The sequence below is a fragment of the Myiozetetes cayanensis genome, unplaced genomic scaffold, assembly GCF_022539395.1.
Source record: "Myiozetetes cayanensis isolate MyiCay16 unplaced genomic scaffold, myiCay2020 scf40, whole genome shotgun sequence".
Classification (NCBI taxonomy): Eukaryota; Metazoa; Chordata; class Aves; order Passeriformes; family Tyrannidae; genus Myiozetetes; species Myiozetetes cayanensis.
The window spans coordinates 644418-671792 of NW_026087632.1; the positions used below are offsets into that span (position 1 = coordinate 644418).

General features: G+C 47.7%; 1 long non-coding RNA gene across 2 annotated transcripts in view; it reads left to right on the top strand.

Annotated features, from left to right (window-relative positions):
- The window catches only part of LOC126647738 (uncharacterized), an 853551-nt gene that overhangs the window by 480940 nt on the left and 345236 nt on the right, over positions 1 to 27375 (top strand). The gene's annotated exons all lie outside the window — the stretch shown is intronic.

Consider the following 27375-nt stretch of genomic DNA (forward strand, 5'->3'; position numbering starts at 1 on the left):
TTGTTTCTCTCCTCATGCTTGGTGAGCCACTGATGGACTTCTGCCAAGGGGTGTCCAAGATCTGGAATGGCCCTTGATGCAATAAGGCAACCAAAATTACTACAGGTAAGTTATATGCTGGGCACAGATACAGGGTCTTGTGTCCCTGAAGGTAAGCAGGACAAACACAGGGCGGTGCTGGAATTCCCTGAGGTGGGTGGGTGGTGGAGAGGAGGAGCAGGAAGACCCTGGTGTCACATGGGCATGTCTTTCCATGATAACAGGAGGATGCACGTTGCCTTGCCTTTCAGAATGGGGTAATTGGTAATTTTTATAGCATTTAACTGACCCATTGGAGTCCTGCCTACAGTTCTGCTGTTCCCAACACAGGAGGGACATGGAACTGTTGGAGCAAGTCCAGAGGAGGTCACAAAGCTGATAAGAGGACTGGAGTACCTGCCCTGTGGGACAGGCTGAGAAAGTTGGGGCTGTTCAGCCTAGAGAAGAAAAGGTTGTGTGGAGACCTCAGAGCACCTTCCAGAGGCTACAAAGAAGCCAGAGAGGGACTGTTCATCAGGAACTGCAGTGACAGGACAGGGAGTAATAGGTACAAATTAAAAGAGGGGAAATTTAGCTTAGAAATCAGCAAGAAATGTTTTACATTGAGGGTGGTGAGATCCTGCAGCAAGTTGCCCGGGGAGGTTGTGGGTGTCTCAGCCCTGGAAGTGTTCAAGGCCAGACTGGATAAGGCCTTGAGCTACTTGGTCTGCTGGGAGGTGTCCCTGCCCATGGTAGATGATCTTTAAGGTCCATTCCAAGCCCATTCTACGATTCTCTGGCTCTATGAAATCCTTAAGAGACAACCAGGCTGAGGTGGTTCTCCCAGGCAAGTGTCAGTTGGGCCTGACTGCAGGGTCAGTGTCAAGGGTTTGGCTGGAATATGCACATTTGGTGGTAAAACTTCATTTTTTAAGAGTTTGCATGGAAGCACAATAATATTTTCCTCAGTTTGAGTATATATTTTCAACCCACTAGTATTGCCTAGTAGGAAAGTGGAGTGGACACGACTTTGCATTCCCTGTACTTTGCACGCTGCACTCCTGTTTGGACCAATCTGCACAACAATAGACAAAACAGGAGAAGCATTAGACAAAATAACGGTGGGAAAATTTAAATTTCCTTGTCAAAATATCTGTTTATGCAAGCCTGACAACATTTCCTGGCGTGTGCCATGAAAAATGGCGGTTGTTTCTCTGAGTACTGAAGAGGGGACACTGCATCAGTCGGTCATATCTGTTTGGACGTGCTGAACTCTGCCTGGCAGCTCGATAACATCAGGTCATTTAACGCTGAAATACCTGCTAACAAGTCAGCAACAGGAAGCTGTTGAAGTGTGGAAAAAGGAGTGATAGTGTCATCTCACACCATTCACGGAATAACAACACTCATTTTCAGGTGACTTAGGCACTAAGCAGCACTTCCCTGGCCAAGCTGGAAGAGAAGACACTGGAAAAAGTATTTAAAACACCCATAAAGTATTACACTACTTTAAAGTATTACCCAGCTTTGACAAGTTTATCCTGTAATACCACTGATATCCTCAGCAATGGTGTTTCTGCAGTGAAAAAGGAGCATGTGGTAAGAGGGTGGATATTGAATTTTTCAAAGCACTAACAGCAGTTCCATGTGATACTCTCGTGCTGCCTGCCCTGAACTCTGAACCACACCTGGGCACCTACTGAGTTACTAAATCCTCTGTCTTGCTGGGGAGTGCAGGTCATGCTGGATGAGCCAGACAGGTATTCCCAAGGCTGTAACTTGGCTGGGAATAACAACAGACCAAAGGAAAGGGCTGTGCTTGAGGCCACGCACAGGGTCCTGGAGGGCAGGGGGTCACTATCTTTGGGAACAACCAGCATCCCAGCAGGGTTTGTAACCAGAGCGAGTGGCTTTGGCTCATCCCTCCCCTCCACAGCGTTGCCCAAGGACCTGGTACTCTTCACCATCTGAGTGCCATGCAGGTGCCAAGCAGTGGGATCGGCCTCCAAGCTCAGCCACGAGCTTAGCTGGGCACTTCACTGCCGTGTGCTTTACTGACACATCTCTAAACACTTCATTTTCGCGATTTTATGAAGATATTTTGGTGGAAAGGATCATGTTTGAAGCTGAAAATGACCACAAGCCAAAAGCCAGGCCGTGCCATACAGGGTCAGCGCAGCCATGTGCAGGAACCCCGTGGTGTTTGATCCTGTTCAACTGAACACTTAATTTAAATGCTAAATCGACATCTAAAATACTAATGTTAGTAGATATGCAGCTACTGGTAACAAGTGAGCACTGGAGAATAGAAGAGGGTGAGAGCCCCATCAAGGATGTGTGATTGCTGCTGCTGATGATGATGGGATGAAACCCAGCAGGCAGGTGGTTTTCAGTCCCTCTGCCTGCTTTGTAGCTGTGTTGACACCCAGAACACAGCATTTTGTTTGCTGTGAATTCAAAGCTGAACCCAGTAATGAGTGTTTCCATTTCAATCCATCAGAAGCACCCTGATCACCATAACTAAAGACTGAAGTCCCTTCCCAAGATAGTGAATGTGAGTAACTCAATAGATTCATCCCTCTGAGCTTGGGTGAAGGACTGATGTCAAAGAAATTCTTTTTGCTATCCAATCTTTCTAGTCCATTAGGATTTATTCAGGCATTCCACTTTCCTTGCAGTCCATGGTTTCTGAAATTTTATCTTTGGATTTTCTGTCAACTGTTCTTGAACAGCTGGACCAGGGAAGGAAGGTTAGAAGGAGGCATCTTTTAACCTGTTGAGGTTTTTTTCCTCCTTTAAAGAGAAAATCACCATTGTGTAATATGCCTAAACGAGGAAGTCTGGGGGCTCGGGACAAGCTGGTTCAGCCTGTTAACAACAGATTGCTTTCATTGCTCTGGCATGTCAGTGATTACTCTAAGGCTGAGCTCTGGAGGGGGCTGGATGAGGATGACCAGTGCCTGAAAACTGGCCCCCAATTCATTATCCTCTGCAAGCACAAAGGTCAGGCGCCCGCGCCCCCCTGATTGGGCACCTTACGCAAAGTGCACGTCCTGGGAGGAGCCCCTGACATCTTTGATTTTTCCCACACACAAACTGTTGGTACAAGATGTAATCCGGGAATGAAAGGGCCAGTGGACAGGATGATTGGGGACAGCTGCTCCCCGGAGGCCTCTGCACTAAATACCCTCTGCTTTCCATGGCCTCAGGACAGGAGAGGTGTCAGGCTACAAAGAGGCACAGATGGAAGTGAACAGGATTAAGCAGCGCTGATTAACTATAAGTATTTTTTCAGTCATGTAATGGCACTGAAAAAAACAGGGGAGGTGGGGATAAAGGAAGGAGGAGGTGCCCTCACCAGCTTCTTCTCACCATGCTCGTCTGAGGATGACCAAGCCTGTGACTGAGATGGGTCACTTGTGTCTGTGGGTTCATCCCTGATGAGCATCACTTGGCTTCAAAGAGAATGAACCTGGGAGCAACTGCTCTGTCTTTACTAATTTAATGATTAACAGAAGAAGACATGGCCTGTTGTACAGAGAGCTCAAACCCACTTGAGGCAGCAGCGATGGCTCCAGTGGGTTTTGCATCAAGTCTCTGCAGTGCAAGAGATTTCCATTTTTTAACTAGAGTACACCAGCATTTTCTCATTTCTTCTACAGGTAGAGGTGATTCCAGCAGCTGCCTATTGATCCCCTGCTGGCTGTCCTCTGGTGGTAAAGCTAAAAGGTGTGGGTAAATCCTGCTGACCACTAACTGGTAAGACTCTTTGCTGACCACACAGAGTTCTAACAATTTTATTTTTTTATCAAATCTTATAGTAAAGATGGATGAACTATAAGCACAACTTTGGCTTGATTTCCTTCTGATGTAAATGGATGACAATTTTTTTTACAATGGGTTACTTTGACACTATAATATGAGCTCTTAATCTGAGGAAGTGGAAAGGCACATTTGAAAGACTGAGTTGAAGAATCCCTAACGTGAGCAGAGGTCCATGGAAAAAGTTCCTGACGTGCAGAATAACTGAGCTGGTTTCTGATGCTTTGATTAACCTCTGTCACCTGATGGATGAGCTTTGACTTAAACCAACAGTTAATTTTACTTAACCTGTGATGCATGTTTTTTGTTGGCATATCTGTTGTTTGTCCTCCCAACAGCTTCCTCGGTGCTCGTGAGGTTCTGCAATGCTCTGGCTGTCAGCAAGATCTGATGTCATCAAGGGGTGATTCCATATCTTGCTAAATTTGCACTGTTTATTTCAATTCTCCCCACCCCCTTAAATAACCAGTTAGAGCAGAATCAGCCTAAGAGTGTTTTAATTTTCCTCTCAGTTTGCAAAGGCACCAGCACAGGGAGGTCCTGTGCTTTCCCACCTGCAGTAATGGGAGCAGTGAGGAGACCCTGGATCAGGCCCCCAAACCACAGATCATTTTAGTTTTATGCTCCTCAGTTACTTCTGCTGCTACCAAACCTCCCTTGCGCCTCACCACGTACTTAAGGGCTGCGTGAAGAAGGCTGAGCTAACCCGAAAGAGGAGGAATTTCCAGCTCCATTAACTTTTACTGTAACCCAAGAAAACTCTTTCCAGATTGTTTTGTGGGCAAATTGCTCTTGTTAATGGCCAGAGCGGAGCTGGAAATGCTGCCTCTCCTGCTGCTGCTGCCCCGCCCTGCTCACAGCCAGCCCTCCTCTGCAGCCCCTGCTCTCGCCCTGTGATGGAAAGGAGCCAGAGTTACAAGTGAGATATTTAAACTTCTGCAAGAAACAGGTAAGCTTTGACCAGGATTTCTGCTTAATTTCTCCTGTGAAAGCAGTGTTTCTGTGCCTGGAATGGTGGAGATCTACTTAGCAATAGGACACTTCTAGTTTGAAAAAAATGTAATTTAGTTTTAAAAAACAATGCTAGAACTCTACAAACACAGGGATGCCAGGAGTGCCCTTGAAATACCAGCGAGCTGCTGTCTTGGCTGTTTCTCCCAGCTTAACACTCCCAACTTGTGTTGGTGGGTTTGGGGCTGAAGTATCAAGTTAATGAGAGTTAAGATTCTGAGTACATTTTTACCCTGCCTTCAGCAGCAAAGAGACACCAGCTGAGAATGCCAGCCCAGCTGCTCTCTGTGCAGGAATGGGACCCAGAGAAGCTGTGGCTGCCCCAAACCTGGCGGTGTCCAAGGCCAGGTTGGATGGGACCTGGAGCAACCTGGGCTGGTGGGAGGTGTCCCTTGCCCATGGCATGTCAACACATACACTTTAAGGTCCCTTCCAGCCCAGATAATTCTGTGATTTTATGACCCACTGAGGCACGTTCCCTAACCACACTCTGGATGCTGTCAGGGCACAGTTGGCCAGGCTCCTTCTGCAGCTGCTTTCTGATAATGGCTTCATTTTTCTGCCCCATGGTCAAAGCAGGTGGGACTCACTTAGGTTTTTTCCAAATATTTTTTTAATTATTATTCTCATCTAATTTTGTTTTGACTTATCGACATCAAAAGTACAATTTTGAAGTCAGTTAATTAACATTTGAGTGTGTGTGTGTTCACAGAAACGGCTAATTAAGTAAATAATCAATATTTTAAGTGAGCAGACACAGTTTCATTCATATCCTCCTCTGCTGGCTGACAGTGGTGTGGATCTCCAGCCTCCCCTTCCCAGTGTGACATCCCAGCATGGATGGCATTTCATTATACTCATTGCCCAGTAGCATTATAGTTCTCTAAAATCCTAACACAGAGAACCAGTTGCTCCCTCGGGGATAGGAATGAGAGAAACTTTCAAGAGGAGAAGAGAGTTGTTTTCATGAATTCAAGTGCTGCACTTGGGAGTGGGTAATTAACAGTGCTTGGTTTGATTCTGTGTTTGTACACGAAGTCAAAGCTTTCACCCCTGTTCAGCCAGCACAGGAACTTGGTTTCCTCCAAGTTCTACCTTGCCAGTCACTAGGAAGCAACAATCTGCCCCCATAATGCTGAAAAACAAGGATAGAAACCCTCAACTGACACAATTATGGCCAAAACCTCTGGGTAGCTTTGCTGCCCTGCAGCTGAAGGGAAGTAAAAATGGGGAGTTTTGTTTAAAATACGTGTCATGGATGTAGCGTGGGGGGAACATGCCTCAACAGAAACCAGGGGGAAAACAACTGCTGAACACATCATCTGGGGAGCCTCCAAGTCAGTAACTTTGATCCCAGTCCATGAATAAACGTGACAGACTCGGGGGGGCATCAGGGTGACAGAGCAGAGCCCACTGCAGATGTGGGGACAGTCACTTTTAAAGTCACACAGAGGGGGAGGCAGGACCTCTGTCACCCAGTACATCGACCAAAGCAGCACAGGATTCCCAAACTGATGGGCTACCAAAGCTGCAGGAGAAACACCAGACTGCCAGGAAAACAGGGAAGTAAAATACATTCCACACTGTGTGATGGAACAACTTCCAAATTGTAGCTAAGCTGGGATGAGTTTGGTTTCTACTTTTTTTCCTTGTACATTCATAAATTCAGGTAGAATCCCCAAATTACCGTGCTGTTCCCCGGGAATTAGCAGCCACTGCATTTGGAAAAAACCCCAAAAAACCCACAACATTCCAGTGGGATTAGGTGATAAGATTTCCATCTGGAATTGTGATCATTTTGTCTTTATTATAAGAGGCCCAACAATAATTTGCCCTTGTTTGAGAAGAGAAAAAGGATAATTATTTTCATTGCTCTACCTCCCAAAGCATCTTTCACTTTATCTCCTTATTGGAAATGCCATTCCCCAAACAAACAAATGATTTTAATGTGGGTTGGATCTTGAAAGGCAACAGTCCCACCTTTGGATCCACACAGACACAAGTGGAGGACTAGAGCAGAGTAATTTAACAAGCTTAATTATTTTTGTATCATATTATGTGATTCTTAATTATTTATAGACAAACTAAGATCATGAAGTCATGTCTAATACAAAATCTGCTGCTTCATCTTGAAAAAACAAATATTTTTTACTTAAATAGGTGTATATGGGAGACATATGGGTGCATTACTCCAGGGAAAGGAAACCTCTCACTACATCTAATCTAAGAACCTTTTTCACAACAATGTAATTCAGCTGCACCCTTACTTTTGGCTGAAATTTTCAGATAAAGCTGCCTTAGAATAGTCCCCACCATCTTTTTTGATAATTATACCTGCAAAAAAAAAAAAAATCTGAATCCTTAAATCTGCCATGGCTGTAGATATTTCCTAATTCTTTAGACTTTTATAGGCTCTAGTGGATAAATGTTGCTCTCCCAGCATTAAGTCCTGACCTTGCTTCTTCACACTGTGCTGTGACTTTGCCCACCTGTTGTACAGGATGTGTAAAGGAATTCAGAAGTGGCACAACACGGAATCTTTCCATGTTTTGTCCTCTTGGGTTATGTCAGTGAGAAACATTTGGTTCCCTCAGTGTCTTTAACTTCTACCTGCAAATGGACAGAATCACTTGCTTGGAAAACAGTGTTTATTGGAATTATGGAACACCTGAGTTGGAAGGGACCCCCAAGGTCCTGGCCCTGCACTGGCCCCAAGAGTTCCACCCTGTGCCCCAGAGCATCATCCAAACCCTCCTGGAACTCTGGCAGCCTTGGGGCTGTGCCCACTGCCCTGGGGAGCCTGTTCAGTGCCAACCACCCTCTGGGGGAAGAACCTTTCCTGAGATCCAATCTGAACAGATTTCCTACTATGCAGTCTATTAAGAGGAGCCTGTGCAACATCCATACCCCCACGGTGCCATCAGCTTGGGTAACTGCAGTGCAATCTGGTCCCCAAATTGTTGTGCTGCAAACAAGACTTTGGGCAGCAGCTCTGTGTTTCCATCCTCATTCTGTCCTCATTCTTTTCTCATTCTATCCTAATTCTATCATATTCATTCTATCCTCAGGTGTGTGCAGAGCCAGCCCTGGGGCTGGCTTTGGCTGTGCTCACAGGAAGGCTATTGCCTAAATACAGGGGGGAAGGGATGTTAAGAAAGGCAATAAATGCTTTATCCCCTGTCAAATAACAATACAGAAAAATTTAGTCTTTTTCACAGAAAAATGTCTTTCTCTGGAAGTTCCCTCGGCTCTGCGTGGGTTCATCCCAGCATCAGTGGATGCCACCAGCAGCCAGCATAGACACACAAGTTGCATGTAGGTCAGGCCATAAGGCTGAGTAAAAAGCTAAAAGAGAAAACTTCCTAGAGAATTCTAGAGAACTCAGCACATTACATGTAGGAAACACGGAGAAAATTGAGGGAAAAAACAAAGGGAAAGAAGGATTCTCTCTGAAGTTGCCAAGCACAGGATCCCTGTGGTGTCCCACCTTTTCACGTTGTGGTAATGAAATACAGGTTGACAGAGTATCCTGAAGGTGACTCTGAACACATCAGCCATCAGGAGTGTGGCATTACACCCCAAAAAAGGGCTTTTCCTTTGCAGGTGGCTCCCACACATTTCTCGGTAGGTCATGGTGGAGATTCTGTTTTAGGTCAGCAGCCTGATGAGGAGTTGCCCTGCCAGGTGAAGGAATGCCAGATGGTTTTTCTTTTCTACCCAACACATTATGAAAGCTGAAAGAAAAGCATTTGGAGCTGTCTTGGGCTGTTGAGAGTTCATGGGGCAAACAGGACTGAACGTGCCACGCAGTCTGACAGTGAACCCCCAGCAAAATTAGTTCTGCACCAAGCAATGCCATTTTTCCACTCTTCTAACAGATTCTGACAGTTCTTGTTTAATGTAGCTTGGCAGTGTATGAAAAGGTCTGTTCTCTAAACAAGACCCCACTTAACTGTTTACCAGCATCTCCTTTTCTGTTCCGTATCAGTAGAGGCAGCTTCCGCATTTTTTTCTGCCAGGGGAAGAGGGCATTGAAACAAGGCCTGCCAGAGGTTTCCAGGGACAATCCTTGCCCTGTAAGTGTTTTGTAATCAAAGAGCTCCAAATGTGGCACACAGGTGCTGAGGGCTTTGTGGTGATGGGAAGAACTACCTAAAGTTGGAAAGAGAGAAGAAACCAGTCTGGGGAGAATCAGGGGTGGGTTTCTGAGAGTGAACTCGAGTTCAGCTGGCAAGTACTTGGCAAAAATATTAATGGCCAAAAGACTTAAAAATTTAGACTGTTTTCTTCTTCTTCTTTTTCTTTTTCTCCTTCTTCTCCTACTTCTTCTTATTATTATTATTCTCCTTCTCCTCCTTCTTCTTCTTCTTCTTTTTCCTTTTCCCTTTTTCTTTTCTCTTTTTCTTTTTCTTTTTTTTCTTTTCCTTTTTCTTCTTCTTTCTTCTTCTTCTTCTCTTCCTTCTCCTTCTTTCTTCTTCTTTCTTATTCTTCTCCTTCTTTCTTCTTCTCCTCCTTCTCCTAGTAAATTTTTTTAATTTCTGTAAAACCTTTTTTGGGGAGCTTATTCTATCAGCCTCTGAGCCTGTCCATCTGTTTCCCTCACTTTCTCTTTTCGAGTGGAGGGTTGAGAGGCTGGCAAAGAGATAGACTCCAGATGTCAGGGGGAAAAAAAAAAAAAAAAAAAAAAAAAAAAGGGAAAAAAATCCCAGGACCTGATCCCAAACACGAATGTTCTGAATCAATGGACTCCATAGTCTAAGAGCCCACAGAGCCCTGCTCTGTCTAACAAAGGCATTATCTGTGCCAGGAGTGGTCCTGCCCGACTGTATTTGTGCTCCAAGCTCATTCATATTCAGAGGAAGTGCCCTGGGTCGGGGAGTGTTCGGCTCTGTAACCCCAAGGTCAGGTTTAATTGCTCTAAAAGGTGGCACATGGCAATGAATGAGCTCTAATGATTTAGATAGTATCTATTTCACATCAAGAAGTTTCCACTCTGAGCAGACCCTAATCGAAAGTAATCTGAAAATTAGGGAAAATAAAAACCATGCCCACAACGACCTAAATGCCTATTTCCTTGAATTTTATGCCCTAAATAACCTCGTTCCAGAGAAGTTTAATTTTTCCCTTCTGCTAAATATACAATTGCCTGGGAGAAATGATTGGTCATAATCAAGCTTTTTAAAGCTGCAACTGTTAAAATATTATCTTTCTCCTAAGAATTTTGGAGGGGAAAGCAGCCAGTATAGAGGGAGGGAGTGAATATCCCTAGGCTGTCAGAGCAAATGTCCATGGGAATTCTGCACACTCAGTACAGCTTTCACTTTTTCATGTATGTGCATGTTTACATTTTATAAAAGATTTACATAGTTAGGTATTTATGTATTTATGTCTATGAGGGTTTTTTTACACATATATGTGTATATATATACACACACATGGTGTGCATTTACATGTGTGCTCTGTGTGTGTATATTTTTAGGTTTATATACTTATATGTTTTTTATGTGGCCTGAGGTTGTGCCAGGGTTGGATCTCAGAAAAAGGTTCTTCCCTCAGAGTGGTCACAGCCCCAAGGCTGCCAGAGGTCCAGGAGGGTTTGGATGATCCTCTGGGGCACAGGGGATGACTCTTGGGGATGGGCCTGTGCAGGAACAGGAGTTGGACTGGATGATTCTTGTGGGTCCCTTGCAACTCAGCAGCTCCTGGGATTCTGATTCTGTGAATATCTCCAGTGAGGCAGACTCCACAGCCTCTCTGTGCAACCTGTTCCAGTGCTTGGTTGCTGCACAGAAAATTGTTCTTCCTCATGTTCAGATGGAACTTCTCATGCATCAGTTTGTGCCCATTTCCTCCTGTCCTGTTGCTGGGCAGCACCGAGCAGAGCCTGGTCCAACCTCTGACACCTCCCTCCAGTTACTTGTGCACATTGATAAGATCCCCAAGGGGGATATTGATATATTCTTGATAATTCTTCTCAAGTCTTAAGACAAGAAGTCCTAAGACTTCTCATTTTTTTCACCATTTAAGGAACGTGCTGCCTTATTACAGTGTTGCTGCAGTCAGTTATTTTTCTCTGCCAGATTTTCCTTTCCTTACTTCATTCAATGTACCCCTTCCTTGTTGTTATACCTTCTTGTTATTCCAGGGATGACACTGGAGGACCTGAAGAAGTTAATTTTAAGGAAACTTGTGTGTGTGTGGTATGTGTTCTAAAGGTATCTTCCACACACTGGTGTGTGAAGACTTTGGATACATAATGCAAATATGCAAGTTAGACCAGTGATTTTTCAAACTTCAAAGAGCAAATCTCTCTAATTATTTGGACCTCAGTTTTCTTGGTGGGAGAAAATGATGCCAAGTGTTGGGAAGGGGTTTTTTCTATATAACCCAAAAGCACTGAGAAGGTACAAAGGAAGGTCAAACTTGACTTCCTAGATGTGTTCAGGTAACTGTGGCGCATCAGGCACCTCCAACCCAGCCAGGTGCCAGTAGGATCAGGACAGCCACATGTTCTTCCCAGTGCTTTGTTGCCTGTCAGGTACAGACCTGTAGTCTGACCCCTCTGGGTGTCCTGTGCCCTCAGTGACTGTGCAGTGCCCAAATTTGGGCTGGGAAACCCCAGGCAGGAACACATTAACCCTGTAGTCAGGCACACAAACCACGCATCACTGCAGGGGCTGTGGGATGTGGTTTGCAAGCAATTAACATATTGAGTATTTGTTTGGAAAAGCGAGTGATTTCTTTATGACCTTGAGCCATCAAAGCCTAAGTACGCAATTAGTTTTAGCTGCAGCGAGGCATTTAAAGTCAAGCATGTGTTTTAGGGCTTTGATAAATCAGGGCATAGCAGAAACAAATCTGAAAATAAAAAAAATATACAGAAAGCAGAGGGGGAAAGCCATTTCGGGTTGCAGCCCTGCCGTTTTTACAGGTCACTCACGTTTCACAGATCTTTTGCTTGACAACATTGTGCTCCCCAGTGACGTGATTGCCTGTACGTGGGTAAAGCTGCACATGCTGTGTGCCCTGTGGCAACCCTGGCAGAACCCAAGCTGCACTAAACCCTGCTGTGCTCCCCCCTAGAGCGATGCAATTCCGTGTAGGAGAAGCTGAAGAAGCAGAAACCTGATTTGAGTTGCCTTCAGGTGGAGCAACATCTGGCTTAAATTTGAATATCAATTTCAGCAGAGGAAAATGATAATCATAAAGATGGTTATAACCCTATGACCAGTATGGAACTGGCACAGGTTGCCCAGAGAAGCTGTGGCTGCCCCATCCCTGGAAGTGTCCAAGGCCAGGTTGGATGGAGCTTGGAGCAACCTGGTCTAGTGGAAGGTGTCCCTGCCCATGGCAGGGGGTGGAATAAGATGAGCTTTGAGGTCCCTTCCAACCCAAACCATTCTGTGATTATTCTATGATTATGACATTACATGGCCTTATGAGTACAAATAGTAACTTAGAACTTTCCTAAGAGAATTTCATCTACAAATTAGTAGGATTTAGACTGTCAGTGATTTGTCCAGCAGGCCCAGCCATGGGGAAGAAGGTGGCTCTGACCTGTGTCCTAAACTAGAAAGACCTTGCAAGTGTCCACGTGGACACTGAAGGTCCAGAAATGGGAAATGTGTGCAGCATTCTGGCAGGATTCTGGGGAGGAAGCTAAAGGGACAGACACAGTGATCAACCCTCTGCCCATCAGTGTGCTCTGTGCACAATGGGAAACAAGGCAATGCGCTTATTTCAGCGGTATTTAATAATTTCCTTGCAGTCTTTTATCATGTTGAATTTTACACTAGTTGCTATTTCTCCTCATCTGTGCAATATCTTGGTGTTGTTGCTTATTTCTTTATGGCTTTTCTAGTATAAAGCCTCAGGGAAACACAAATGCAAGAAAAATGCAACCCCTATGGGTGAGAGACTTTTCTTTACAGAAAGATAGAAATGTAGGGGACAGTTTACGGGCCAGAGAGGCAAATGCCCCCATCTGTGTGAAATGACACTGCTGTGCCTGGATGTCTTTCCTACAGATTGTGGACTCAGCAGTCCCTGGGTGTGGAGGATGCTGCTGGTGTGTGCAGTGTGACCTTGTGACCTCACCAGGGAGTGAAAAGTGGGGCTATCCTGCCAGCCCCCTGTGTTAAAAAGTCCCTTTCCACCTTTCTCTGCCACCACCCAGGCATCTCGTTGCAAAATGGGGACATGTTAAGCTAAAACTTGCCTTTGCTGAGCTATTGATCCTGATTGTGCCTGAGACTTGGGAGTTTCCCAAATACAATAAGTGTGTTTATGTGCAGTAGTCAGAGAGGAAATTGCATGTGAAAGCACTCAATAAGGAGATGGTATTTTGTTGCAATTATCCATAAGCCTTGTGTTTACATGGGGTTTTTAAGGAGAATTCAAAGCATATCTCCTTTTTGTGATGCATCAACAAGCATATCAAATGATTGTTCAAAAAGCTTGTGCTTCGTGCAAAAATAGAAACCAAATGGCTGAGTCACTTCCAAGAGAAAAAAACCCAACCTGCTACAGCAATTCCATGGTCTATTTAAAACTCCTTTATAAAACCTCTTAAATAATAAAACTCTACACTCCCAATTAAAAAAAAAAAAAAACTGGCTCTTTTGGGTTCACGTTTCTAAACATTAGACATTGTAGGGCCATTACAGGGATGGCATTTTGCCCCCTCCAAAGATTGTGCGTTCCACTCTTTCTCTTCTCAGTTGCTCCTCAGGCCTGACCCCTTCCTTGATGTGTTTATGGTTCCATGGGAGACCCCACTTCCCATATCCTGGGTACTGCTTGGGAAGGGGCAGAGTGTCTTGGAAACGATTTTCTTTTGTGGCAGTGGAAGGAGAAAGAGGAGGATGAGGAGGAGAAAGAGAGGAAGGGAGGGGAGGGGAAAAAGGCATGAACCTCTAAACCTTCAGCAAATCAGGAAAGGTCTCCTTTGGGAAGGAGTGAAGGCAAAATGGGATGAGACCAAAGCCATTCAGATGAGTGCTTTTATTATTTTGCTTTTGTTTGTCTGTGGGCAATGTAACAAATTAATACTTTTAATGAAAATCTCCTTTGTCACATGAACTGCCTTTTTGGTGGTCACTCCAAATTCTCTTTCAAGCATCACACCTGAGCCTTGGGTAGTTATGGGCTACACTCAAAGGACAGGTTGAACCTTTGGGCTTTTTTAAAAAAAAAAGCTCTTGTTCCTGAACAGAAAGGTTTGGTAATTTGGCCTCAAAACAAACAAGTTAAACACATTACAAACTACACCCATGATCTCTGCACTCCCATTACAGCAGCAGGCCAGCCAGCACCACGTGTAAACAGGAGGGTTGGCTCCTGCTCTGCTCTGCAAACAGGATGTTTATGTGGCACCTCTGCTCTCTGTGCAGCCCCTCAGTGGGCTGGGCATGGGTGGGGGTGCTCACTGAGGAGGAACAGATGGGATGATGTGCAGTTTAATCACTTACATGGGGTTGAGCTGGTTGGCAGGTTTGTGGCCGAGCTGGGCTCTGAAACACCTGCCTGTGCAGGGCTGGGTGTGCAGCTCCCTCAGGTGTCTGTGCATCCCTGATGAGCTCAGCAAGGACACCCTCAGCCCTGCCTGGTCCCTTCCCTACCCCTCTCATGGCCTTCCCATGGGAGGGTGAGCCACAAGAGCTGGGGACTGTCCCTGCTGGACCCTTGGACGTGGTCTGTGGGCAGTGGAGCTGTGTTGGGGCAGAAGGGGTGGTGAAAGCTCCTGCAGGTGACTCCCCTCAGGACAGTCCCAGGCTTTTCCAGGCTCAGGGTTCTGAGCACCCCTGGGAATGGTCCCCTGTCTGACCAGGGTGGGCAGCCCAGGATGCTCTCCTGGCCCTCTGAGCTTCACAAGCATTTTCCTTCCCTCCCAAGTGCTTTTCTAAGACCAGCTGGAGTCCAGACATACATACAAGCAATCAGCATCAGGCAGAAAATGGAGAGAAAACCCAAAGAGTGCTTACCTGGAGAGTGCACTTTTATTACAAAAAAACCCAAAAAACAAAACAAAACAAAACAAAAACCCCAAACAAACAAGCAAACAAAAACCCAAAACAAAATCCAACAAAACCAAAAGCAAAAACTCACAAAACACACAAACAAACAAACAACAACAAAAACAAAACAAAACACCCAAAAAAAGGCACTTAATATAATTAGTTTATATCTTCACCATGAAGATATAATTCAGTTTATATCTTCACCAGACCTTGCACTGACAGCTGCTGCAAGCAGATGAGGAGGTTCTCCACTCTTACAGGTCTCGTGTTCCCCTTGAACATCCACAATGCTCAGTTGTCAGTGCCTAAAATTTCCAGCCCACCTCCCATTTTTGCCTTCACCTCTTTGCCTGGAGGTACCAGTGTAGGCCACCACCAAGCCAAGCAAGGTACCACTCCACACACCCAGTGCTGGCTGTAATAATCAGAGGAAACTGATTTAAATCTGGCACATGGTTCTCTGTTTAAAGCTGTTTAATGAAAGTTGCTTTACTTATGTGCATGTGTACACACACATTTTTGGCCATATTTTTCCAATTACTTCCCTCCAGCTGATCACACTCAAGTGGAGCTCTGGGTCTGGACTGGTGGTAGCTCAGGGCACACAGACTCTTGAAATACATTAAAAACTGTTAATAACAGAGCCACATTCCTGATAATTTTCTTTTGCAAGGGAAGATTTAGAGGCCTGGCTGTTTGAGTAAAGAGGAACTCCCATGCAGTCCCAGACTCAAACCCATAACATTTCCCCTGCTGAGCACTGGGTGATTCCTTCTGGATGGCTCAGAGATCTGTTCATATGGAGGCACAGCTGGCAGTGCAAGCCAAGACCTTGCTGCACTTTCTGGAGGTGACACTGTACCATCTACAATCTCATCTGGAACTTATGGCAGTCTGGGAGCATCAGGCACCTGCTGAGACAGAATGTTTGCTCTTGTTCCTGGAGTCACCTCAGCATCCTTGAGCTCCTGAGAAAGTGCCCAATGGAGCTGAACACCTGAAGGAGATGGCAGAGCAGTGACTCAGGGAGGCTGATATAAGCAGTGGGTGGAGACAGAAAGTTTTTTCCAGATCCATTATTTATACTTTCCTCCCTTCCCTCTTCCCTTTTCCCCAGCAGATCCCCAAGTCTGTCTCCAGCTCAGGATAAATTCCCCAGGAGAAATTTCTCCTCTTCTTAGCCATCTCTAGACTCACTTTCACTCTCTCAATGTAGAAGTGCTGGGGTGGGGCTGACAAGTGTGACCTCATCCATCCCACCCCAACCTGTTGGCCAAGTGGTGCTGGAATGCTGAGCACCTGCTTCTCTTTGAGCCTGAGATGAACAGAAACATGTTCGAAATAAATGTGATCTCCGAGGGAGGGACATTTCCCTGATTAGTTTTGGGGTTATACCTTTCAAATGCAATCAGAGAAAGCATTTCTGCTTCTTAAACACAAACTTTTGTGATCCTCCTCTTCCTTAAGCCATGGTCATTTCCAGGCCTCCAGGATCCTGCTAGTGAGCACTGCTGCTGTGGAGAAAGGGCCTTAGAAAGTACTTGGCAGTGTTGTCTCTAGAAGAACCCACTGCCAGTACTTCCATTTTTAATTTTTGTTGCTTAAAAGGATCCCCTCCCTGGCAGCCCTTAGAAATCTGCCTGCTTGCCCAGGGACAGATATACCACACACTGGTGGGGGGTTGAGGGGTGACTGCACAGTGGAAAGGCATTAAAAACCATCTCCTCACCAAAAAAAAGCCCATCTGACTGTGGTCTGGTGTTCAGGTGATCACTGGGGTCACCTCAGTTTTGGCACAACCCAGCCACTGTCCTGCTGTTCCTCACGGACAAAAGGCCTCAGGTGGAGTTCCTTGTTCAGCAGGCACAAGGAGCACACTGTCTCCTGCTGGGGTTCTTCCTTCCCAACCTCCAGCCCCACAAAAAGCACAGACACGATGTGTTCCAGCTTTTCACATCCCCCAAGCTCCCCAAAACCGAGTGCCACGTGCCAGGCTCAGGTTAGCACCCCGATTTTCCGCACTGCCAGAGCTCCAGGAGCATCACTCTCACAGGCAAAGCAAGCTGCTCAATCCGTGCCATGTTTGTCTGCAAGGAAATGGGATGTTTATGTTTATTCCAATTGATCCTGATGGATGACACTTTTGTTCCATTTAGCAGCTGCTTGACCCATTTTATACCACAAAAGGAGATTAAGATCCAAAGTATGTAGGGCTGTGTTATGAATAACAGACCTTCAATAACAATAACAGGGGATAACAATTTGAAGTTTGGCTTTTAGCTATTATTATGTCTAAGGTTAGTTTGTTTTTCACATAAATAAATACATATCTACATATAAAATATAGCAATATATCATAAAATACGCCTAAGGGCAAAGCGATGTATTTCCAGATAAACCCTCCAACTGCTCTAGGTTTCTCAACCAAGTCACTCTGGAAAATAATGTTTAGGAAGCAGTGTAGTGTGTCTTGTGAATCCATAGGTAGATCCAAGCTCAGGAGCTGTGCAGAAGGGCTGCAGCCAAGTCGGTCACCCGGGGATCCATCAGTCAGAAGCAAACTGGCAGGAAAGCCAAGCACGTTTTTCCAGGAGGAATGTGTCCTGCCAGCCTGCCCTTGGTACATGGAATGAGCTCATGGGCTGCTGGTAAGAACAATGCTCTGAGGAAGATAAACCTTTCAGGAGCAGCAGCAATGACACTTCTCCCTGCTGGAATCGCTGTATGGACAACACATTACTCCTGTCCCTGCTCACCTCCAGTGCCTGAGCCAGGGTCTGCCTTGGGAAAGGGACCCGGGCCAAGGTTTATCTCATCCAGCACAGTGTGTAATTAGGGAAAGATGCCTGGATTTGAGGACTGCAGGCCCAGAATGGTCTGTTTATTTACGCCTGTGCTAATCTGTGCTGAGCACATGACTGATGACTCCCCGGGACAGGCGTGTGCGTGGGAAGCGTCTCATCCGGCCCCGCTGTCACTGACCACTTGGGACCAGAGGGGAGAGGGTTTTCAGAGAGAAGTCTCCCTTGGTTTCTGCGTAAAAATAAATTATTGCTGATAAAATAACTATAATAGAGTCGAGCTCCTTTTTGTTATTGACACACAATGAAGATCAGAATTGAAAATACAGCTTGAAATCATGGAATTGCATGGAATTGGGTGGGAAGGGACCTCAAAGCTCATCTCATTCCAACCCCCTGCCATGGGCAGAGACACCTTCCACTAGCCCAGGTTGCTCCAAGCCCCGTCCAATCTGGCCTTGGACACTTCCAGGGATGGGGCAGCCACAGCTTCTCTGGGCAACCTGTGGTAGTTCCTCCCCACCCCCACAGGGAAGAATTCCTTCCTAAATGTGAGGCAACCTTTCATTTTGAGCAAATAGTCTAAAATTAGGCCATATAGAAAAGACTAAAACATACGACTATTACATTTTAAATGACTGGTTAAATCCAAAAGAAAAAAATCCCTGGGTTCTTATCCTGTCTGACAGGTGGCTTACTTCTGATCCCACATCTTAATCTTTGCAGTCATGTTTTCTTTCAAACTCAGTTATTCTGTTCTAAAAGGAGGTTGGGTTATGAGGACAATGTGTTATGAAGCACAGAGCACACTGCTGGCAAATTCAATATTTTTAAAAACAGAATTTCAGGATCAGTTTGTTGGCCTGGTGACATGGGAAGACATGCCAGAGGTTTGTGAGGTTGGAGTTGGGTAGTTTTTATTTATTTGCTGTGTTTCCTATGCGTGGAATTGGGCAGAAGTGATGAGCTACAAGATGTGTTAATCACATCCCAAGCACACCTCTTGCCTCCTTCTCTGAAGTGTCACACGTGGCAGGGACATTGTCCTCAGGGTGAACAGAGCTGTGAGTGCTGCTGGAGGGGGCTGGCCTGGAGCATGAGAATGGATGGACCAGAGTCACAGAATGGCTTGGGTTGGAAGGGACCTCAAAGTTCATGTTGTTCTAACACCCTGCCACGGGCAGGGACACCTTCCACTAGCCCAGGTTGCTCCAAGCCCCATCCAACCTGGCTTTGGACACTTCCAGGGATCCAGGGGCAGCCACAGCTTCTCTGGGCAACCTGTACCAGGGCCTGCCCACCCTCACAGGGAAGAATTTCTCCCCAGTATCCCATCTAACTCTGCCCTTTGGCAGTGGGAAGCCATTCCTTCTTGTTTTGTCACTTCAGACTCTTGTCCAAAGTCCCTCTCCCCTGGAGCCTTCTCTTCTCCCATCTTGAACACGCCCAGCTGTCCCAGCCTGGCTCCAGAGCAGAGGAGCTCCAGCCCTGCAGCCATTTTTGAAACTTTCTCTGGACTTGCTCCACCAGATCTGTGTCCTTCTTGTGCTGAGGAAGATGATGGTTGAGTGGGAATGTCCTGAACAGCACTGTGAGGCCCCGATATTCCTGCTGAGGGTCTGCTCCTCACACAGCTCTTTCCCTGCCTGTTTTGGATAGTATTTATTGTGTTCCACCCTTCATTCTGGGAGCAGCCAAGCCACCAGGAATGGCTTCATGTTGCATGGCCTTTCCCTTGTGCTGCTGGGTTCACACCATTCCATGGTGCTCTGGGAATACCCTGCACTTCAGATGGTTAAACAGTCACCAACCAGAAATTGCTGGGGTGAGACACTTCATGTGGGCACCTTCCTCCTTGCTGAGCCTTACCCTGCACCCCTCCCAGCTGAGCACATTATCCTGCACCTGAACCCAGTCCCTTCTCCCTTCTGTCACCAGAAAATGCCTCTGCAAAGGGGCACAGGCTGTAGGGCACAACCACCCTACGTGTCCTTTCGGGGGGCACAGCAGCAGGACTGCGATGCTGTTGGGGGAGTGATGGGGCCAGAGCCACCCTCCAGCAGCAGCTCTCATCATGCCCTGTCCCTGCTGGAAAAAAAAGCCCTGCCAAGAACAACTGGAAGCAGATGCTCTTGGGCTCACAGTCAGTCCTCCAAACCCCAAGGATCTCCGTTTGCAGCCACGGAAAGAGGCACGTCAGCGGCTCACCGGCCTTTTCGTCCAGTGCAAGGTGAGCGTGAATCAAAAAACCACTTGCTGCCCAAGTTTTGCAGATTTATTTCTCCCCTTGCTCCTCATTTAGGTTGTTAAAACTCAGGGCAATATTTCACGAGGCTCTTGTTGGGGAGTGATGGAGTTGGTGTCGCTGCTGAGTAAAACTGATAGCTGAGGGAGGTCAGAGCTGGCAAGGCTGCTCTGCCATGGAGTTTGGCGAGGTGCAGGTTATCCAGCCTTGCCAAAGCAGAGGAGGTGGGGCAGATTAACTGTGGCCTTTGTCAACAGTCACCTGGTTTTCAAAGTTCTGAGTGTGTTGCTGAGAAACTCGTGGAAGGTTTCGCAGCGAGCGCTGCACAGAACAGCATCAATGCACTGCACAAAGAGTGAGTTTCTTTTGAAAGTGAAAGCCAAATCTTTAGAAACAAAAGAATCTGCTCTCTTTAACTCTAGCCATTAAAGAGGATTTTCAGTTTAGTTGCTCATTTGCAACTCAAAGGTCTGCTCTGACATTCTCAACATAGTGGGCTTTTTTTAACAGAGGGATAAGAAAGTCTTTTGTGGAGTTTTGGTAAATGGAGCATTAAAACAGGGAGCACACCGTGTAGCACCTGTGAGATTTATCAATGTGAGACTCTTATGTGCTTGCTTTGTGCCTTGCCCCTCTCGCTACACATGGTGGAAGGTCAGTCAGCTGGGTCACAGAATCACAGAATCAGAGTCCTAGAATATGCTGATGATGGGATAAATTGGATTGGAGGCAACCTTTGAGATCATTCAGCTCCAACTGCTCTGCCATGGGCAGGGACACCTTCCTCTGTCCCAGGTTGCTCCAAGCCCTGTCCAACCTGGCCATGGACACTTCCAGGGATGGGGCAGCCACAGCTTCTCTGGGCAGCCTGTGCCAGGGCCTGCCCACCCTCACAGGGGAGACAATAAGAACTTTTCTGGGACAAGGATGACTTAGGTCAGTGTGAGGTCTGTAGGAATCCAGGGGTCCTACCTGAAACACACCCAGCAGGGCTCTGGAAGGAATAGCACTGCAAAGCTTTAGGGAGCATCAGGAGCTCGATGGAAACAGGATTGCAATGAGGGCAGTGAGACTGGTGCTTTGAGGAGCATCAGCAGGACTGAGTCACTGCAGCAGATAAACAGTCCCCCTCTGATGTTGTTTGCTCTTCATATGCTACTGCACCCAGCAAAAACAGACTGAAAACAAACAGCAGTTTCTTTACTGCAGTTAATTGCTTTGCCTGAGTCTGTTTAATTCCCTGTTCAGTTTTAAGCACTGGACAAACAAACTCTAGCCTTAATATTTTCCTTTTTTTAAATAGCAAATGCTCATTCAAGAAGTGTTTGGACAATGCTGTCAGGCACGTGGTGGGATTCTTGGGGTGTCCTGTGCAGAGCCATGAGTTGGACTCCTTGTGGGTCCCTTCCAGCTCAGGATATTCCGTGGTTCTGTGGTTCTTTCTGTTCCTCAAATCATATTTTTATTGCTCAGAAAAAGGAGAATCACAGCATTCTTGGTGATTTAGAAAGAAAGCCATGACTCTTAGGGTCACACATCACTTTCCCTTTTGGACCTTTGTGGCAAGTGCTGGAAGCTGGCGGCCCAAAGAGCCTGAGGCACCTTCCTGAGGCAGCCCTGGGTCAGGGTGGGTTGTAGCTGGAGATTTAGAAAACCATTAGAAAGCATCATCGATTAAATCTGCCTGAGGTTAGAGGGACAGAAAGTCAGTTTAAGGTGGTTTTCAAACGTCTCAGTGACAGACAAGCCGCGATAGAAGCGTCTGGCAGGAAAACAGCGTCTTGGAGAAACCAAGGTGTGTGGCTGGGGAAAGAGAAAAGCTCCCTTTGTCTGGAGAGCAGAAAAGTCACTGAGTGTGATGAAGGTTTAATCCCTGCAGATGGTCTTTAGCCACAGCATCTTTATTCTCTCCTCACCAGCATCTGTCGAAGAGTTGTCATCGCTGCTTATGCCCAAAGCCAGGCAGGGAACGATTTGTGTCAGCCCCGCTCGAGATAACGAGCTGGTTAATGGTGACACTCCCTGTCAGCGGCCGGCGCACACTCAGCCCTGACAGCTTCCTTTCAGTGGGCTGGGGAGCTCTTATCCACCGGGACAGGGCCCCACGGGTGGAATGTGGGCAACAAAAGCCCCGCACAAAGGGAGCACTTTGGGGCTGAAGAGTGTCTGGCTCCCCCAGGCTTCCGAGAGGCCACACAGGGACAGGAGTTCCTTGCTCTAATTAATATTTCATTCTCAGAGCGAGTTGTCCCTTGGGAGAGCTTAAAGGTTTGCACATTTCGAGGCAAAGTACTGAGGCTGGTGAGCTTGAATTAAGAAAGCATGTTGAAAGGAGCTGCTGCAGACTTTAACCTGGGCAAGGGACATGGAAACCGTACAGCATCAGTGCACCTTTCTAATTGTGTGACTTGTTCTCTGTCCTGTTTTAAGGTCTGCTCCAATAAATTTACACCTAAGTGCTGCTAGGAAACATTCACCCTTCTTCCATTTCTGTCTCCTCCGGACTGGGCCATCTGATATTCCATATTGTGCAGAAGGGTTGTTTTCCAAACCAACCCACCAAATACGTTTTATGACAGCAATAAAATGAAGTGGCTGTGGGCTGGAACTGCTGAGTTCAGCAAAGAAAGGGGGGAAAATGGGCAGTGGAGGAGAGTTTCTGCTGGCAGCAACTGCAAGGAGTCTGAATGCAGCAGGTTGGTGGGTCATTCAGCCTTCAGGGCGAAGGGAGGAAGCTGTGGCACTCATCACAGGCATTGTCTTTAGGGTTCTTTATCCAAGGGAATGAGAAATGAAAGGCAAAACAGGCAGCAGAGATTCCTCTGAAGTTCCACAGCAAGTCGCTGGCCAAGTTGGGAATGTCCCCAGCTCTCAGCCTGCCACCAGGGCAAGCCCACGGTGTGTGAGCCAGTGGGCACAGCAGCACTTGCCCACCCTGTGTCTGATCTCAGAGCCCACCTGAGTGGCTGGAGGATGGCTGCAGGGATGTGTTTTGGCTGCTCCCTGGGGCTGAGCAGGACAGGGATGGCCTGCAAGCCCAGGTTTGTTGGAGCCATCTCATGGCTGCAGCACCATGTCAAAGCTGAGCCATTCAGAGTCTCCTCCTTCTCTTTGCCCCAGGCTATTGTCAGGCAGCAGTCCCTTAATCCAGCTGTAATTCCTCAGGATGCAGCTTGCCCAAGAGAGCAAAGTAATTACAGATCTCAGACTTGTGAACTGGAGGACAGTAAGAAAAGCGATGCCAGGAAGTGCTGAGTGGTTTCCCTGTGAGCTAATCAGGTGCAATTTAGTGAAAGCCCTCCCTGGCTGTGCACAGAAGGAGGGAGAGGCACCTAATCTGTCTGATGGCTCCTGTGACATTGATACCCCAGCTCTGGCACTGCTGTGTTAGGACCTCTTCAGCATTCTGACAAGATCCCTGTGTGTTATGGTCCCTGGCACACCTGTATTGTAAAGGATCCTGGGGTGTCCCAGGGGAAGCCAGTTAAATTATCATTGTCCATTCACCAAGATGAAGCCCAGACCCTGCAGAGAATCCCTTGTGTGTGGAGCTGTGCTTGCCTCACTTGCCCAGTGGTGCCCCTCACCTGGATGAAGGGTCTCACCTTCTGCTGTGCAGTGCCACACTTTCTGCTTTGAGGACCTCTGTGCAGGAACACCTTGCAGGTGTTAGGAACATCTTCATTTTCAGGGTGTTCTTATGCAGCAGCATCTTGTTTGTTCATCCTGCCAGCGAGGGGGGCACGGGTCTATCTGGGCATGGAGCTGCATCAATGGTGGACTAAAGAAAGGGCAGAGAGGAAAGGAAGGGAAGGAATTTTTGGGGTCAGGGACTTTTCAGTAGGTCTGTGAGTAGCAGAGTAAAGAGGGATCCAGCTCTGCAAATGGGCCATTTGTTTCCCCCCACAAATGCAGGGAAAATAAGCCCTCTCTGGGAGCACTGGTCCCTGTAGTGTGAAGTGGAACAGGAACAAAGGTGTGTGGGAGGGACTACACAAATGGTCTCACGCTAAAAGCCCAACACACAGAGTCTGTGCTGCCTTCCTGACCGAGCCATCACCATTAATGGGCCCTGCACACCCACGGGGTCCTCACAGGGCCTTCGTGAAGGGACAGGGTTTTGTGTGACCACGAAGCAACAAGAGCTGTGGCCATAGCAGAGGTCCCCAGTGCCCACTGCCCAGCTAATGAGTGAGAAATGAGTGATGAACACTGTTACACTCCAGTCACAAGGCCAAAGATGAACAGAGGATGCCCTGGTGACCTCAGGAAGAAAGGGTTTCCCTTGGGCTGCCAAAGAGAGCTCTCCAAACCATAAATGAAGGAGTAATGTAAACACAAAGCCTTTCAAGATGTGTCACCTAATTGACTCCTAAGTGACTGCTAATTATTGATTTGATTGAGTTGAAGGTGATAGGAGGACTCCTGGTCACACACAGTCTGCAAACACCCGGCCAGTGTGTGATGGGGTGAGCCAGGGAGGGAGCCAGGAGCAGGCTGAGTGAGCCAAGCAGGTGGACAGCCCCAGGCTGATCCGTGCCTTTCCCTGAGCAGTGTGCCGTGGAGCTCAGTGTTTAGCAAATACAATGAGCTGGGGCACAGAAGTACGTGAAGTTTGACAGGAGAGCGACCTAAAAATGTGCCTCAAAGTGCATCTTCCCAGCTGGCTGGGAACAGAAGGAAATCTAATTAATTATAATTATTACACTTTCAAGAGAAGAGGAGAAGCAGGCTTTCTCTTGTGATATACAGAGAACAACTTCAAAACAGTTTACACAAAGGCTGTGACTCCTATGGGGTGAGCACTGCAGATCCATGGCAGATGGAAATGGAAAGAACAGTGTTGGCAGCACGGGATGGCACTGGGCCACTGCTAGATGTCACAGTGCAGGAGAGTCTGCCCTGAGCAGGGATGAGAGATGAACGTGGGGTCTGTGAGACTAACGTGTGGCTGTGCCAAATGTCTGGGTTTGAGTAATTCCCGTTACTTTAAAGACAGAAACAGCAGAAACCCAAATGTTGTGAGTAATCGTTTACTGGGAGCAGCCAACAGCCTCTCCACATGTGAGTGTACAGAAAACACCTCCCTGGGCAGGGCATCCTTTGTGTATCAAGCAGTCAAGTTATGAAATTCCAGTTGCCAGTCACTGTAAAAGTAAAGCTGAAGGTGAACCGATTGTCCCTCCTGCAGGCAGCTCCACACTGGCAAAAGCAGAAGAATTAAGAACTTCACCTGCCAGAGTGCCCAGTACAGCACCCATGGAGCACAGGGAGTGTGTTAGGTGTCCTCAGCCCACTGAGGAGCCAGTGTGGAACACTGTGAGGTCTCTCCAGATGCCTGTGGGGGACACAAAGCTTTTCCGTGCTGCGCATGGAGCGCGGCCGGCTCAGGAGCGGCATCTCCACCCGGCTGATCTGGGAGCAGAGGTTTGGGGCAGCTTTCACCAGGTTCTCAGGGGCAGGGCAGAGGGGCTGGCACAGCCCAGGGCTGCAACTGCACAGGCTGTATTTCCAGTGTGAGGCATTGTAAGAGAAAAAAAGAAACGAGATAGACACCCCATCAGCTGTTGAGGAAGTGTGTAAGGGAAAGGCATGGACTGTGTGGGAACACAGGAAAGGTAAAACCACAGGGACGCGAAGGCAGCAGGAACTACCCAGGAACCAGGCAAGAGATTTGAAGTGACTGGACAGAATCATGGATGGAGGAGTGACTTGTCATGAGCCCCTGTGTGTTCTTCCTGGGGAGAAGGCTGGAAAACCAAGATACACCAGGAATAAAATGTTAAGGCAGCCCCCAGCACCCCAAGAAGCCAGCGAGGCAGTCCCTGCTGAAACACCATCATGGAAATGGTTGCCCAGAATGGCCAGTGGCTGCTCACTGCAGGGGGGTTGGACTAGATGACATTTAAAAGGTCCTTTGATGACCTTTAAAGGTCCCTTCCAACTCAAACTATTCTATGACGATTCTAAATATCCAAAAAACAGCATGTGAAGGGTGTCTGCAGCACCTTCCTCAAACCTTGTCACTGGCTATGCATAAGGAAGGGTAAGGAATGGTTTGGAAAGTGTAATGACACTGTTCAAACTTCTGATGGCCACGTTGCATGTGCTGGAAACCACTTTGTCCATCAGCTGAAGCTGTGTCTGGCATCATGCCTGGCAACCTGGGCTGGGAGGCAGGACAGGCTGAGCAGCCTCCCTTTGTAGGAACACCCCAGGGCCATGTTGCCTGTGGACAACCCTGTGTCCCTGGAGAAGCCACTGTGGGTGTGAAGGAGGCCAGGCAGAGGCAACTGGGTGATGCATTTGGGTTCTCCTGACTGTGCTTTCAAAGGTGTCCCAAGGGGACATCCCAGGGATGTGGGCACTCCAGTCCCATGCCAGCCCCAGGCTCTTGCACAGACCAGCTGGCACAGCCACTGTCACCTCTTGTCCCTGGATGGGAGTGGCAGCTCTGTACTGGTTTGCCAGCCCTTGCTACGGTTCCCTCGGGCTGCAGCACCCGGGCTCTGCTCGTGTGTGTGTGAGGGCTGACCCAGAGCCCTGCAGTGAGCGTGCTGGATGGGTGCACACTGTGCACTCCCCGCTGGGGATCGCTGGGAGTCCCTTCCAGCTCGGGATATTTTACGGCGAGCAAGGGCTGCTCGATTCCCTGAGCCTCGAGAGCTGCTCGGGAGGTTTCCATTCGAACGGGTCCCGTTTTGCCGGCCGCGGCTGTTTCTGAACTGTGAACTCCCCCAGCTGGTGATGGCCCGATATTGCCACCAACCCGCCATGCCCCGGGCTGGGGGTGTGCGGGTCTGGGCGAGGGATGCCCGCAGGACACGCCCTGGGGCAGCCACCGAGCGAGAGGTGACACCGCGGTCACCTGTCATCTGCGGCAGGGCACACGACCAGCACACCTCCACAGTGTCGTGGCTGGCTGGGGTTTGTCCCTCTCATGGGGTCTGACCGTTGTGGGATGCTGGAAGGGAATGTGGGAAGAGCCAACCCAACAACACACTCAGACCACTTTGGGCTTCAGGAGGACACAGCCACAAACCCTGGCCTGTGCCACACGTTTCAGGTCATTTGCACATTCTTCTGCAGACATCAGAGGTTACTAAACAGAGCATTGACTATCCCTGATGGAGCTACAGGAGAGCTGGATGGGGGCCTTGGACAAGGGCATGGAGTGACAGGACAAGGGGGAATGGTTTCAAACTGACAGAGGGCAGGGTTAGATGGGATATTGGGAAGGAATTCTTGGTTATGAGGGTGGGGAGGCCCTGGCACAGGTTGCCCAGAAAAGCCATGGCTGACCCTGGATCCCTGGAAGTGTCCAAGTCCAGGTTGGATGGGGCTTGGAGCAACCTGGGCTAGTGGAAAGCGCCCCTGCCCGTGGCAGGGGGTGGAGCTGGATGGGCTTTAAGGTCCCTCCCATTGTAAACCTGTCTGTGATTCCATGATTGTATGATTC